The sequence below is a fragment of the Megascapheus bottae genome, unplaced genomic scaffold (genome assembly GCF_031878675.1).
Source record: "Megascapheus bottae isolate mThoBot1 unplaced genomic scaffold, mThoBot2.hap1 HAP1_SCAFFOLD_40, whole genome shotgun sequence".
Taxonomy (NCBI): domain Eukaryota; kingdom Metazoa; phylum Chordata; class Mammalia; order Rodentia; family Geomyidae; genus Megascapheus; species Megascapheus bottae.
In genome coordinates, this window is record NW_028327715.1 from 4,841,610 (window position 1) to 4,856,582 (window position 14,973).

At 38.0% G+C, this 14,973-nt stretch overlaps 1 long non-coding RNA gene across 1 annotated transcript; it reads left to right on the top strand.

Moving 5' to 3' along the window:
• Positions 1-2,830: 2,830 nt before the first annotated feature.
• LOC150039403 (uncharacterized) lies at positions 2,831-13,787 on the top strand. The gene is made up of 3 exons (XR_016534426.1): positions 2,831-2,934; positions 8,083-8,495; positions 12,921-13,787. It is a non-coding gene; the product is annotated as an uncharacterized LOC150039403 (long non-coding RNA).
• The last annotated feature ends 1,186 nt before the right edge of the window (positions 13,788-14,973 follow it).

A 14,973-nucleotide genomic window follows, 5' to 3' on the forward strand; every position in this document is an offset into this window, starting at 1 on the left:
GTGCTCAAGATACAGTGAAGGAAAAGAAAAAAAGAAGAAAAAAAGCTCCCAAATGACTTTGAGATATCACCACTAAAAAAATCTACATTTATAACATAGGATTTGTTATATGCAAATATTTTCTGCCTCTTTTGTTCTCTTTAAACCAATAAAATGCATTTATATATAAAAAAAAGCCAAAACCACATGGGATCACCAAGGAATAGAGCAATTGGAACATCATACATCACTTTGGATGTAATGTTAGGAAAATCTGACATTTTCATAAAATTAACATTTATGTGTTATGAGCTAGTAATGATTTTCCAGAATATTTCCCTGAGAAAATGCAAGTATTATTCTAAACCAAGACTTCTATGGAATGTGTAGTCTAGGCTCAGTGGCTCACACCTCTAATTCTACCTACTCAGGAGGCTGGAATTGAGAGTATCTCTGTCTAGGGCCAGACCAAGCCAAGTGCTTGCAAGCCCTCATCTCAAAAATAAATAGCTGGGCATGGTGACTCATGCCTGTCATCCCAGTTCTGGAAGAAGCCAAAGTAGGGGGCTAGAGGTCCAGGATGGTCTGGGATAAAGAAAGGACCTATCTGAACAATAACCAAAGTTAGCCAGAGGTATGTTTCAACTGGTTAAAAATTAATCAACCCTAAACCTTCCCTCGCAAGCACAAGCCTCTGAGTTCACTCACTCTAAGCATACCAAAAAGAAGACACAACCGTAAACAGGAAAAAGAGAGAATATCTGTAACAGTTGTAGGTTTCACAGGTGTGTACAAACACACCTGATGTCAATGAATAGAATGAATGAATAAAATGTAATGAGCTACTATTCCAAAAGACAAAAAAGAATGCAAAGAGTTTATGTAATAGTTTAAATGTATTTTTTTCAGAATGAAAGAAGTTTCATATGGAACAGTGCTTTGTGCATTGTTACATTTATATGAAGTTCTAGAAAAAGGAATAAAACTAAACTATGGTAGGAAAGAGTAAGTATAGCTCAGGTATGGTGAAGCTTATCTGTCAGCAGCTCCTAGGAGGATGAGACAGAAGGATCTGGAATTCAAGGCCAACTAGGCTATCCCTCAGACCTGGTCTCAAAAGAAAAAAGATGAAACAGAGAGTAGGGGAGGGAGGGTGGAGGGGAAGAGGAAGGAAGGTGAACAGGAGGGAAGGAAAGAAGAAACAGAGGTAGTGAGAGATGGAGGAAGGAAAGAAGGAAGGAAGTTAGTTGGGTATGTTGGCACATGCTTTTAATCTCAGCCCCTTTTGAAGTAGATGGAGTGTGAAGAAAATGCTAATATTTACCACATTGAGGAATTAAAAAACAAAAGTACAGGAAAAGTATTCAATCTACATGAATGAAAATAATGATACTTTCAAAACTGAATATAATTCAAAGAAAGGAGAGTTGGTATGAGAGCAGAAATGGAATTAAAGTGTGCATGTCTGATGCTCAATTTATCTCTATTTTATTTTCTTTGAACAGTAGGTAGACAAATGAAATTGGAAAGAGCATTCCCAAAAGATCATCCTGAACTTCAGATAAGTTTTCTAAGCCAGGCAGAGTGGCTCATGGCTGGAATACTAGCTAGTCAGGAGGCTGAGATCTGAGGATCTGGTTCAAAGCCAGCCTGGGCACAAAAGGACCTAAGACTCTATCTCAAATTAACTTCTAGATAAGGGGAAGTGAGGCTTGGCCCAAGGGTAGGGCGGTAGCCTTGAGCTGAAGAGCTCAGGGGCAGTGCCCAAGCCAACTTCAAGCCCCATGACTCACAATGCACAACAAAAAGAAAAGAAAAGAAAATAAGTTTTTCTAATGAGGAAATGTTAGAATTTCTAAATTTTTGCAGAAAGCATGTATTTTAAAATCTAATATATTATATATATTGTTCTATCGTTCACTGAAACTTCAGTTGTATTTTGTACTTTATTTTCTACTGCTACATGTATTTAATTGCACCAGTTATTTTAAGACAGGGTTTTGGTTTTTGCCCAAGGTGTATGTGGACAATGACTCTCTTATTTCATACTCTGCCACAGATGATAGGAGCATGGCGCTTGAGAGACTATTATCTGCAAGTAACTCTCTTTAAGAGCTGGATGTGGAACAATGGTTAAAGTGATCATGTACTAGCCTTGTGGAAAAAGCTCATGGACAATGCTCAAGTCCTGAGTTCAAGTCTCAGCACTGGCACACATGCACAAGTATTAGGACAAGATAAATAGGTGATAGTTAGGCACTAGTTTATTGGAATTGGCTAGGTAAATCTGTGAAAGCTTTTTAGTGCTTGATACATGTCTTACTAGGTCAACACATGGTGTTCTAATGCTAGATGTTTTGAGTCCATTTTCCACTCATGAAACAAAAACCTGAGAATGAACGTCTAAATCAAGAGAGGTTTAAGCAGGGCATTATTGGTTCTGACTTGTAATTCTAGCTGCCCAGAAGGCTGAGAACTGAGGATTGCAGTGCAAATTGAGCTTGGTTTGCAAAGGGTATGAAGCTCTTATCTTCAGTTAACAAGAAGCTGGAAAGAACCAAAAAAAAACAGAAATCCTGGTCAAGTTTGAGAGATCACTGCTGCAGCTGCAAGAGCTATTTCGTGGCAACCAGCTGGTTTTCACCCATCTTCTTCCAGATGGTTTAGCAGAGTTCGGCTGGCTCTTGCTCAACTGACCTTCCCTCAGAGCTCAGTGAGGATGCCCCTACCAGCTGGGCTGGCAGCCTGCAGGTGGACTGCAGTCTATCCAAGCCCCGCCCCGCGGCCCCACCCACCCGCGCTTAGACACGCCCCTCCTGCCCAGAGGACCATGGGAGCTGCTTGCCTGGAATCCCTGTGGAAAGCACAGTTGGATGCCAACGGACAGGGGCTCTTGGTAGACCTACTAAAGGAGCATTTGGAGTTTGCTCGTACATTGACTTTACCTTAAAATAGGTACTGCAGTTATAATTTAGATGTTTATTTATATATAGTTTACTTATCATTAAGAAGTTGTTCGTTTATTTCGTGGGGAGTGAGTCCTGAACTGGGGTGGGGACGGTTAGTGCTGTACCATTTGAGCCACACTACTTATGGCTTTCTGGTGGTAAACTGGAGATAAGAGTCTCCTGGACTTCCCTGTCTAGGTTGGCTCCAAACGGTCATCCTGAGATCTCAGCCTGCTGAGTAGCTACGGCGAAAGATGTTTGCCACTAACAACCAACTACAAGTTTTCTTAATAATAACATTGTCATTTTCCATATATTCCAGTTTCACTCAAATAATAACTTACAAAAAGTTGTTAGGAAGTACAGAGAATATTGATCTGGCAATTGTAAGTTAAGTTGATGAAGAGGTCACCACTGAAATTTATATATCACCTTTTTCTCTCATAAAAGTTTAAAATTGCTGGATAAGATGAAAATTTATCCAAGTTTTCAAGATAGTCAAGCCTTGTTTGTTACAGTTTTAGGTATAGAATATTAACATTTGCATCTAAGCTCTGTACTTGGGCACTTCATTCCTGTAATTCTAGCTAGTCAGTAGACTAAGAGCTGAGGATGGTGGTTTGAAGCCAGGCCACACAGGAACGTCCATAGTTAACCAGTGAAAAGTGGAGGAGAGTGGCTCAAATAGTAAAGCACAACCTTTAAGCTAAAAGCTACAAGGCAGACTTAGAGACTGAGGTTGTGTCTGTGCCAGTACAGTCCCCAAAAAGGCCACCATAAAATACAAATTGTATGGCATCTGCTTACTATAGGAATGTCACACTCATGATTCTTCTGCCTCCAGAGTAGCTGAGATTAAAAGCATGTACCATCACACTCAGTTTCTCCTTCTTGTCCTTCTTCCTTCCTTCCATTTACTGTGCTTCTTCTTTTGGGACAAGGTCTGAGACAAGGAGAGCCTAGTTGGCCTTGAATTCCAGATGTTTCTGTCTCAGCCCTCTGGGAGCTGTTATTACAAATAAGCTTCACCATAGCTGACATATTATTGTTTCCTACCATAGTATAGTTTTTGCATTTTTAGGAACACTGCAGAACGCACCATTTCATATAAAATTTGTTTCGTTCTGACATACTTACATTTATTACATAAACACTCTGCATTATTTTCTTGGTTTTTATTTTTTTCCTTGTTACACTTAGTGAAGTTTGAACTCAGAGGCTTGTGCTTGCCAGGTAGTTTGGGGTTGATTTTATTTTAACCATTGAGCCATACTTCTTGTTAGCTTTGTGCTTGTGATTGTCTGAATAGGGCCTTCCTTTATCCCAAGCCGTCCTGGACTTCTATCCCCCTATTTATGCTTCTCACAGAACTGGGATGACAGCATGAATCACCATGTCCAGCTTTTTATTGTTGAGATGAGGGATTGTGAGTACTTGGCTTAGTCTGGCCCTGGGCAATGATATTATCAATTCCAGTCTCCTGAGTCGCTAGAATTAGAGGTGTGAGCCACTGAGCCTGGGGTACACATTCTATGGAAGTCTTTCTTCAGATGCATTTATTTTTCTGAGGGAAATGTCTGGAATATAAGTGCTAGCTCATAAAACGTAAGTGTAAATTTTATGAAAATGTCAGATTTTTTCCCCAATAATGTATCTAAAATAATGTAGAAGTGTAAAAATTGTTCTGTATCCTTGATGATCCCATGCGTTTTGAAGTTCTTAAATTTAATTTCTCAGGCTAACAGTGTAGTGGTTTTGGCCTTTCATTTTAATTGTTGATGATGTACATTTATTCTACACTTCCTCCGGGGCTTCATCAAAATTCAAGTCATATGAAGCCCTGTATATATAGTAATTATATTATGAATATTACATGGAGCTATTGGGTTAGTAGTTTGTTCATACAATCTGAAACGAAAAAGTATGAAATATTCAGAACTGGTAAATCCAGAGAGCAGAATGCTTTCCTAGGTAGGAGCAGGGAATTAGTCTGTCCAAAAGATTGTAAATGATATAGCATTTGAATTAAGGATTACTCCTTGACAAAAGAAATGTAGCTTCATCATGTACATAGTGTGTATGAAGCCTTTGCCTTCAGGTCTCAGCGTCAAATTAAAGACAAAAAGAAAAATAGCATTTTTATACCAATAATACGTTTACATTGCCATTTTTCCACAGGTGCAGATGGTATACAAAATGCCCTTGGCACCAGAGATGTAATCACACCATCTAATATATTTATGAACATTACTGGGACTATGATACTGAGGGAAAAAGCTCAGTCTAGTTGTTTTTTTTTCTGTGTTGATCTTTTGCTCAATGGCAAGACATATGTATAAAGATTTTCTTTGAGCTAGGCACCAGGGACTCATGCCTGGAATCCTAGCTACTCAGGAAGCTGAGATCTGAGGATCAGATTGAAGCCAGTAGTGGCAGCAAAGAATCAGAAGTGGAGCTATGACTCAAGTGGTAGAACGTTAGCCTTGATTGAAAAAAGGAAAAGGATAACATTTAGGCCCTATGTTTAAGCTCTAGTATTGTGTTAGAAAACAGGAGAAGGCCAGTTTGCATTTCAATGTAATCTGCTTTTTCGCCTTAAGTAAGCAGATTTAAAAACATAGAAAAGTGTTATTAGTGAAGAGACTAATTCTCAGCAGTGCTATTAATTGGAACAAAAGGAAAGATCATAAGAAAGAACATGTATAGGAATGTAGGATTATGTGCTTTCTTCAGCAATAGATATTTGAATATCATAAGTAAAAAGACTGTGATTAGCTGAAGATACATGAGGCTAGTTTTATAGACTCTGGGTTAGAAAGGTGAACTATTTATTTTTTCTTTTAATTGTTACACAGCATTTCATAGAAAAATTCTGAAGCGATGAATAGTGATGAATATAAAGATAAAAACTAGTCATAGAAACTGTCACCACACAAAAAGTTTCAAAATTATCTCCTAGACTTCCATAACCATTTAGTTTGCTGATGTTTTTGAATATTAATATGTTCAGATAATTCCTCCCTGAATACAAGTACCTATGTGCAGATATGATTATACAATCTATCATCTATAAGTCTGTCTTTTCTATCTGTCATTTATGTACTTCCTGGTATTGGAATTGGGGCTTGAACTCAGGACTTGTCCTCCTGCTTTTATTCCCAATAAAATCCTGGTGGAACTATGCACCCTAGCTATCACTCTGTGTGTCAGGAAGTTGTGACTGGACATAGGAGTTTGGATTCCTGGTCAATGGCTCTACATCTTAAAAAGACATACTGGCCATACAAGTTGTGTATCAGCCCCTGTATTCATGATCTTTCATGTCATATACATGTTTCTCACATTTTCCTGTCCCATTACTGCTAAGAGAGGGGGAAAAACAAGATGAGGGGCAGAGTGGAGGGAGGGAAATGGGGACCAAGACATAAGAAAGGGTATCAATGTTTGTGAAGTAATGCACCTTCTATCTGGTGAATAAAATGTAACATTTCTAATAATTACAATAAAAGTATATGAAAAAAAAGAAATAGCTCTTCTTACCAGAAACTTCTCCTTTAGGTAATCAAAAGCCTGGGATTTGGTAGGTCCATGTTCAAAGCCAACCCATCACGAAATTCTGGGAGACTCCCTGTTCACAATAAGTAGCATTAAAGGAGGCAGGCAGTGTGCCTTATGAGATGAGGTTGAAGCCAGACATGGTGTAGAAAGTTGAGCAAGAGTTAAGAGAAGCCCTAAGTTTAAAAGTTGACATGGTCAGAATCTGAAATCGAGAAAGAGAGGGGGAGGGGGGGGGAGCGCATAAGCAGTAAGAAATTGTCCTTTTAATTTCTTTAAGCTTATTATACTTTTTTCTTCCTAAGGGGAATTTTATATTGTGGTAAAATTTTCAGTATTTAAAACTAACACACTGAATATAATTCCATTGAGTTTTCTTGTTAGTGAATGCTTTTTCTTAACGCATAGATCAATATACTCTTGTGTCCTTGTGCATCTAGGAAAATACTCTTTCCTTTTCTATTGCTGTTGATCCTAGGACTTCAATTGAGGGCCTGGGCACTGAGATGTTTTTCTTTTTTTTTTTCTTCTTTCTTTTTTTCTGTGCCAGTTCCAAGGCAAAAAAAAAAGAGAGAGAGAGAGAGAGAAAGAAAGAAAGAGGCATTGTCCTTGCATTTTCACAGGCTAGTGCTCTACCACTTAAGGCACAGCACCACTTTTAGCTTTTTCTATGTATGTGGTACCTAGGAATTGAACCCAGGGTTTCGTGCATGCTGGACAAACACTCTACCACTAGGCCATGCTTCCGGCCCACTGAGGTGTTTTTGCTCTTGGTTACCACTCACCCATTTGAGCCACAGCTCCACTACTGAATATTTGAAGGTTTATTAGAGATAAGTCTGTTAGACTTTGATTCCTAAGCAGATTTCAAATATGGATTCTGAGATCTCAGCCTCCTGAGAAGTTAAGATTACAGATGCAAGCTAGTAGAGCCCAGCTCACCATTACCTTTTCTTTTGCTTAATTCAGTATTAGGATCCTTCTTATCATACAAATATCATCTTTTGATACATAAGCAAATTCTCTCCTGGAAAGTGTTTCTGTATTTTATTACTATCCTAGTGAAAATATTTGTATTTTAAAAAATATGTATTTGATACCCTATCCTCCAAAGATTATGGGATGTGCAAGGTTGCTTTCTGTGTTCTTGAGTTAATTGCTTGCTGAAATATTCTCACCAGCCGTACTTCTGTATATCTGTAAGGTTTTTCTATAGTCACATGCTTGAATGACATGAACAATGACCTGACAACAACCATGGCCGCAACAACAGTGGTTTCACATGAAAATCAGAAGAAAAGAGCTCAGTGATAAAAGACACTGAAAACAACAAAGTTAATTTTTTACGAATTCAAACATTTTTACTTAATTAATTTTGAATACTAATTAAGGAATAGTAGCCATGAATTATAGCTGAAATAGGATCTTTACATCTTTATCTTATGCATTTGCTTTTTAATTTTTCCTCTAACCTTTAAGAAGCAAAAAGAACTCCAGGTCTGGTAATGAATAATTATCTCATTTGTATATTTGATGTATGGGATTGAATGTATTTTCTGAAATACATATACATTTTGAAATACTGTTATTTAATTTATAGATCACACATCAAATAAATGGAGCAGATGATTCTAATGTCTTCTCTCAGTTGTCTGAATTGGTCTCAGAGGAGTCTGCCTTGCCTCATGATGAGCATTTCTCCATGTAAAATACCACTGAATACCTCTAAGGAGTTCTTTATTGACTAAGAAAATGCTGGTATTTGTCCTTGGCAAACTTCACAGTACTGTGGACAGCATGAAGGAGGCCACTGAAGGAATTTCCTTGGTGATTGCACACTCTCAGTCTCTTGCCCATACTCCTGTCACAAATCCTACCAGCGAGGGGTCTTCTATGAAAAAACTTCCACATGATGAAGAATTGAAGGGAAGTTTCCCTCCTGGAGAAAACCATGTGACTTCTTCAAATGCATACACTTCAGTTGAGAGCCTGGACCAGTAGTACCTGAGCAGGGTCAGTTGCATTTCAATATGTTCCACTGGTTTGCAAAGTTTGAATGATTACACTTCATTTTTTGACATCCTGACTTGTTTGACTGCCTTGTGTTCAGTTAATATTGCTATCATTCAGTGTTCATAATAGAATTGGAGATCTGGGTATTTTTTTTTAAACTTCAAGCTCTCATTCTGAATGTCTACAGATTTGGGGTTGTTTTTATTGGAATAACTTTGTTGTTTACAGTGGTGCTTCCAGTATCCTCCATACATGTGCTCTCCACACTCGGAATAATTTCAACCGTTGCTCTGACTTTATCAGATAGTATACTGAAGAGCATTTTATATATGTCCCATACCTTCTCCTGTCATGTCCTCACTCCCCACTGCTGTCCTTCCCCCAAAAGGTCCTCTTGTACTTTCCCATTATTCATCTTTAAATCTAAATTTACAAATGGAGAGAAAAATGTGACATTTAGCTCTCAGTGTGATATATTTGGCTTAGCATGCTGAGTTCTCTTATCCATTTTCCTGATAATGATATCATTCCATTTTTAGAGCAGACTCGTTCCTCATTTTGTCGACACACAGCAGTTTTATATGTACTCATTGGTGAATAGGTAGCTTTTGTTTTTTTGTGGGTCATGGGGTTTTAACTCTGAGCCTGGGCTCTTTCCCTGAGCTGTTCTGCTCAAGGCTAGGGCTCTAACACTCTGAGTTTCAATGCCACTTCCGTTTTTCTCGTGATTAATTGGAGATCAGAGTCTCATGGATTTCCTGCCTAGGCTGGCTTTGCATCGTGATCCTCAGATCTCAGTCTCCTGAGTAGCTAGCATGGCAGGCGTGAGTCACCAGTGCCCAGCTTCAGCTCTTTTGAATAGTGCTAATATAAGCACAAAGGTACAATGAGAAAAGATACATTTTTGTGTTTCTTGACTCCATAAGTATATTGGAAATTGAAATATTTTAACTTTCTGTGGAAGCTGCGTCAGATGCAATAGCCCTTAATGCTTTAAAGCAGCTTCCACAAAATAATGAAGTAGAAGTAAGGCAACTTATTGGAACTAATCAGATAATTTTGAAACAGAAAGTAGGTATAATTCTGAATGTTTTTTTAATAGCAATCAGTGACATGTGACTAAGCTCACATAGAAATGCCAACGATACATTCAGATCACTACACTTAATTTGCAATGGTCAAAAAGCATAATGTAGCTAAAAAACTAGAAGAAAGACAATGCTGTCTTTTAACATGTTATACATTTATCCAACTAAATCAGAAGGGTACCTCTCCTGCTACAATGAACATGCAAAAATGCTGACAGTGATATCTGTACTGCAGTTTTTATATATGAACTTCCCCAATGCAAATTCCACATTCTGAGTATTTTGTGTGTGAATATATACTACATATGCTTATATGTACCGTATATATAGTAAATCTGGTTTATATTAGGTATTACATATAGCATATCTTATATAATACTGTAATCTGTGTTGTGGGTATAATATGTATAACATATACATAGATAGAGGCTCATGTATGAAAATGTACATACATATCCAAAGAAAAACACAAAGATACATATGTCCACACATATTTCATATATATGTGATTACAACAAATTAGTATTAACCCCCTTGTATCTATGCATATTAGGTGCTCATTTATCTCCAACCTTTCATTTTACTGGGAAAAGTAAAGATTTGACTAATAACCTTTTACACTTTTTTTCAGAGAACTCCTAAAGATACAATAGTGCAAGCATATACTACAATATGACTATGCAGAAATAAAGACAGTGACACTCTGTGTAAGATTAGTCCTCATTATGGTCTTCCTACATGCCAACTTCTGACTTTCTTTGTGTGTATTCAGTGGGCCACAGACATACTTGCCTACATATATACACATATATACGTATATATATACATATATACATATAAACATATATACATGTGCATGTACACATGCATATACACACACAAGCCTCTTTACATGTAGTATGGATTTCTACTTGCCCATCATTATTTTCCACATGTCTTTTGTGAATAGTACTATCCAATCTATCCCATTCAAAAATATAAGAATGCAATATTGTTATGTAATTAAAAAGTACATATGACTCTTGACATTATATGACTTCCTAGATCATACATTCTGGTTAGTATTTCTCTACAGCTAAATGATTAGTGCAATTTGTTCTCATATAAAGTAGTTGCTTATAATTTTTTCATCATTTTTCTATGTCTTTGAGTTTGACAGATTTGTGATAGACCCATTTAGATTTGCAACATCAGTTCAACAATGGAACCTTTCTGTTTAAGTGTTTAGAGTGGCAGCTTTTTGTGTTGTGCTTTCTTGCTGCTTTTGCAATTTTCTTTTTATTATATAGGTGATATACAGAGGGGTTACCATATCACCAGTCAGGTAATGAATATATTTGTCTTTAGATAATGACATCCCCTCCTTTATTCTCTCCCATATTTCACCTCTGTTCCCTTCCACGAGTTATATAGTTCATTTTCTACATGATTTCTACTGAATATCACTACTTCATTTGTTCACTCTCTGTCCTTCCACTTTTGTGTACCTCCCTTATCCTCCCCATAGACGGAAGCAGAGAGGCTCTTTGTTCCTCCTCCAAGAGTGCCTGCTTTGGTCTAACGATATATGATTGACCAGAGTCCTCTATGACTTATCATGTCACCATGTATTTTAGATTTATTCTCTGCCTATGTGTCATTTGTCTTTCTGAACTTGACTTATCTTCACTTAATATGATTTGTTCTGGGCCCATCCATTAACTCGCAAATGACAGATTTTTTTTTTGCCATTCCTGGAGCTTCAGTTCAGAGCCTGGGCAGTGTCCTTGGGATTTTTGAGGCTAGCACGCTACCACTAGAGCCACAGCACCACTTCCAGCTTTTTTCTAATATGAGTTACTAAGGAATTGAACTCAGGGCTTCGTACATGGTAGGTGAACACTCTACCACTAGGCCACACTCCAGGCTCCCAAATTACATTCTTTTATTTTATTTTTTGGTCAGTCCTGTGTTTGAACGCAGGGCCTGAGCATTGTCCTTTGGTTTTTTAATCAAAGATAGTGCTCTACCACTTGAGCCATAGCACCACTTCTGGCTTTTCCATATATGTAGTACCAAGGAATTGAACCCAGGTCTTTGTGCATCCTGGGCAAGCATTCTACCACTAGGCCAAACACCTGACCCCAAATTACATAATTTTTAATGGCAGTGTAAAACTACATTGTGTATCAGTATTGCATCACTTGGATCCACTCACCACTGTAGGCGATCTGGACTGTTCCCATAACTGGGCTATTATGAATATTACAGAAATGAACATAGAGGTGCAACTGTATTTACAGTGTTCTGGCTTGTGTTTTTCTGGATAGATGCCCTGAAATGATATGGCTAGGTCACAGTTAAGGGATTTTTTTGAGGAACCTCTAGACTGCTGTCCAAAGCGGTTGTATTAGTTTACAGTGAAATAGGATTCCTTTTCCCTCAAATCCCCCCAGCATTTGTTGTTCTAACTCCTAATGTTGGGCAATGTAACTGGACTAAGATGGAATCTTACAGACATTTTGATTTGCATTTCCTTTATGGCTAGGGATGATGGATTGCACATCCTCTTTTTCTTTGTCATTCTTACCTCTTCCTCTGAGAAGGTGTCTGCTCACTGTTTCTCATTCATTCACAACAGCTGCACTGCTATGACTTTGAAAATAGTTCCTTGGTCTCTACATATCTTTATACACATGTGTATTTATATGCAGATATCTAGCCTTTGATGGAAGACTTCACAAGAATGGTTCATTTTTGTTTGATTAAGTCATGGGCCTTGAACTCATGGCCTGGGTGTTGTCTCAGTTCATCAGCTCAAGGATAGTACTCTATTGCTTTGAACCTCAGCATCATTTTAAATTTTCTGATGGTTTACTGGAGAAAAGAGTCTCTCAGATTTCTTGCCTGGTTGTTTTGAACTCTGATCCTCAGAGCTTAGGCTCCTGAGTAGATAGGAGTGCAGTCATGAGCCATCAGTGCCCGGCTGTTCATTTTCGTCTGTGCTAAATGATTAAACTATACACAGTCAAGAACCATGTGAATTCATAGACTTAGTTTTTCATTGATGTTAGCAATAATTCACCTAATACCAACTTTACATACTGTAAATGCAAAGGGTATTTCCTGCTTTTGTCTAGAAATGAAGCTTCTTCTAGCAAAAGTTAAAATGTAAACTCTCCAAAACAAAGCTTTTATGCAAGATTGAGACATATTATGTTCCTAGCTAACCTAATTCAGTGTTCATTGTGCTTTTGTTGCTTTATGTATTTTGCATTTCATGTGCTAATAGGAGTTCAATATGATATAACATCTAAATTTCTGCTTCTATGTCTTCTCTATTTCTTGTTTGCTCTAGTGTAGGCTGTCTGTCCTGCCGCTCTGATGGATAAAAGCATCTGCAGGTGGAATGCAGGACTCCATCCAAAGTGATGCTTAGCATTTCAAGCTGCAGAGTCCTGGGGTATGAGGGATTGACGCAAGGTCAAACAGCTCTTCCTCATCTGAAATCTTTGTCACGTCCCAGGACTTATTGTGAGTGGCATACACAGACTGTGATTATCTGACTAAGCATTGTGGTTGCAAGTACTTGACATCACAACGGAAAATGTCTTTGACTTTGTCTACTGTTTCTGTTTCATTTCAAAATTGAACATAATTGCATCCCTGAGCAAGATATGGACAGGCTTTCGAGTATACTATGTATTGTTATATTCCAGAATGGCTTAACACTCAGAGGACTAGTACATGGATATGCCAGGTATTTGGCTGGGCAGTTCAGTATATGATAATATTTGTGAGTATATTGTCCACATTTTCAACATTGCAAATACACAAAACGTTAATTTGGACAATATCAGAGAAATCACACTTTTTGTCTACAGTGCTGGGTATTGAAGGCATGGCCTTGTGCATGCTAGGCATGTGGTCTGCCAGTTGAGCGACATCTCCAGCTTAGGTTTCCCCTCTACCACTTCTCTCCGGTGGTGAGATATGAACTCAGAGCCTTGAACTTTCCAATTAAGTTTCAAAACAGAACACGAGGACATGGTGATACAAATACTCTGTCTTGTATACTGGTATTGTCACAATATTCTAAAGCACTCAGATGACAAGGACATGGACTCATCAGGTGCTTAGGTCCAGACACCAACTGAGGACATTACTCCTTGGAGACCCGTATCCCCCAGTACTGTGATGTAAATTGTTAGTGCATAGGCTCTTACTTGGTGATTATTTGTTCTTGTACTCTAGAAAATGCATACAACCCCTCGAATTGGGTTTCATACACAGGTGGTTTGATGAGGATTTTTTAAGAGTTCTCTTCTCTGCTCAGTAGAAGAAGAACTGCATCTCCTCACTGGTGTCTCAGTCATTCACCCAATTTGTCAAAGGGCAGAATGGCACAGACAAAAGCTGCACTGCTGTGACCTTCAAACTAGTTCCTCACAATCTTGGTGCTTGTTTTCAGTGCATCTTTATACACATTCTATCTATATTCAGGTGTGTGAACTTTTTTGGCTGACTCCTCTGGATGTATGTGTACTCTGCTCCTTATTATCAGCACTGAATTGTTGAATTCTACACAGTCAAATACTATGTGAATTTCTACACCTACTTGTCCTTCCCAAATGCCTATAATTCACCAAAAACTGACTCTACAAGGCTGAATTTCCTGCCTTTTCCTAGAAATGAGTTTTCTTGCTCCATTTAAGTGTTCACCTCTGCTAAACAAAGGTTTTATGAAAGGATGAACAAGAGTTCATGCCTTATGAATCTACACCAGTGTTTCCTGTGGTTTTGTGGGTTATTTTCTAGTTCACTTGCTATGTGGGATACAGTTCAAGACTTCAAGCATTAATTTCCTTTTTCAGGGTTTTAAAGTTTTCATCCAAAAGGTCCTTTACGTTCTTAGTTCAGGTAATTCCTAGGTACTTTATTTTCATTGAGGCTATTGCAAAAGGAGTTGCTTTCCTGATTGTTGCCTCATTCTTCTCACTGTTGGCGTAGAGGAAGGCAGTTGATTTTTGAGGGTTAATTTTATACCCTGCTACCCTTCCAAAGTTTTGAATCAGCTCAAGGAGCTTGGGACCATCTCTCTGGTTTAATAAGGATTTTTAGTTAATTAAAATTCATTCCCAAATTTCAAGCCCAGTGAATTTAGTGCTTTTCTGACCATCAGTGTGGCATCAGACTTACTCAAGAGTGGGGACATTGTGATCATCTATCATTATTTTATGCACTTGGTGATGAAAATACTTGGGGTCATAAGACCGTTCGCCTGAAAGAAATGAGATACGTATGAGGGTTGTATGCCTACTGACATGAAAGTTAGGAACGAAGTTTAAATTTTGTCTTAGGAATTCTTATCTCCTTTCAATTGTTCTAAAAGGATTTTTAACATCACCAGC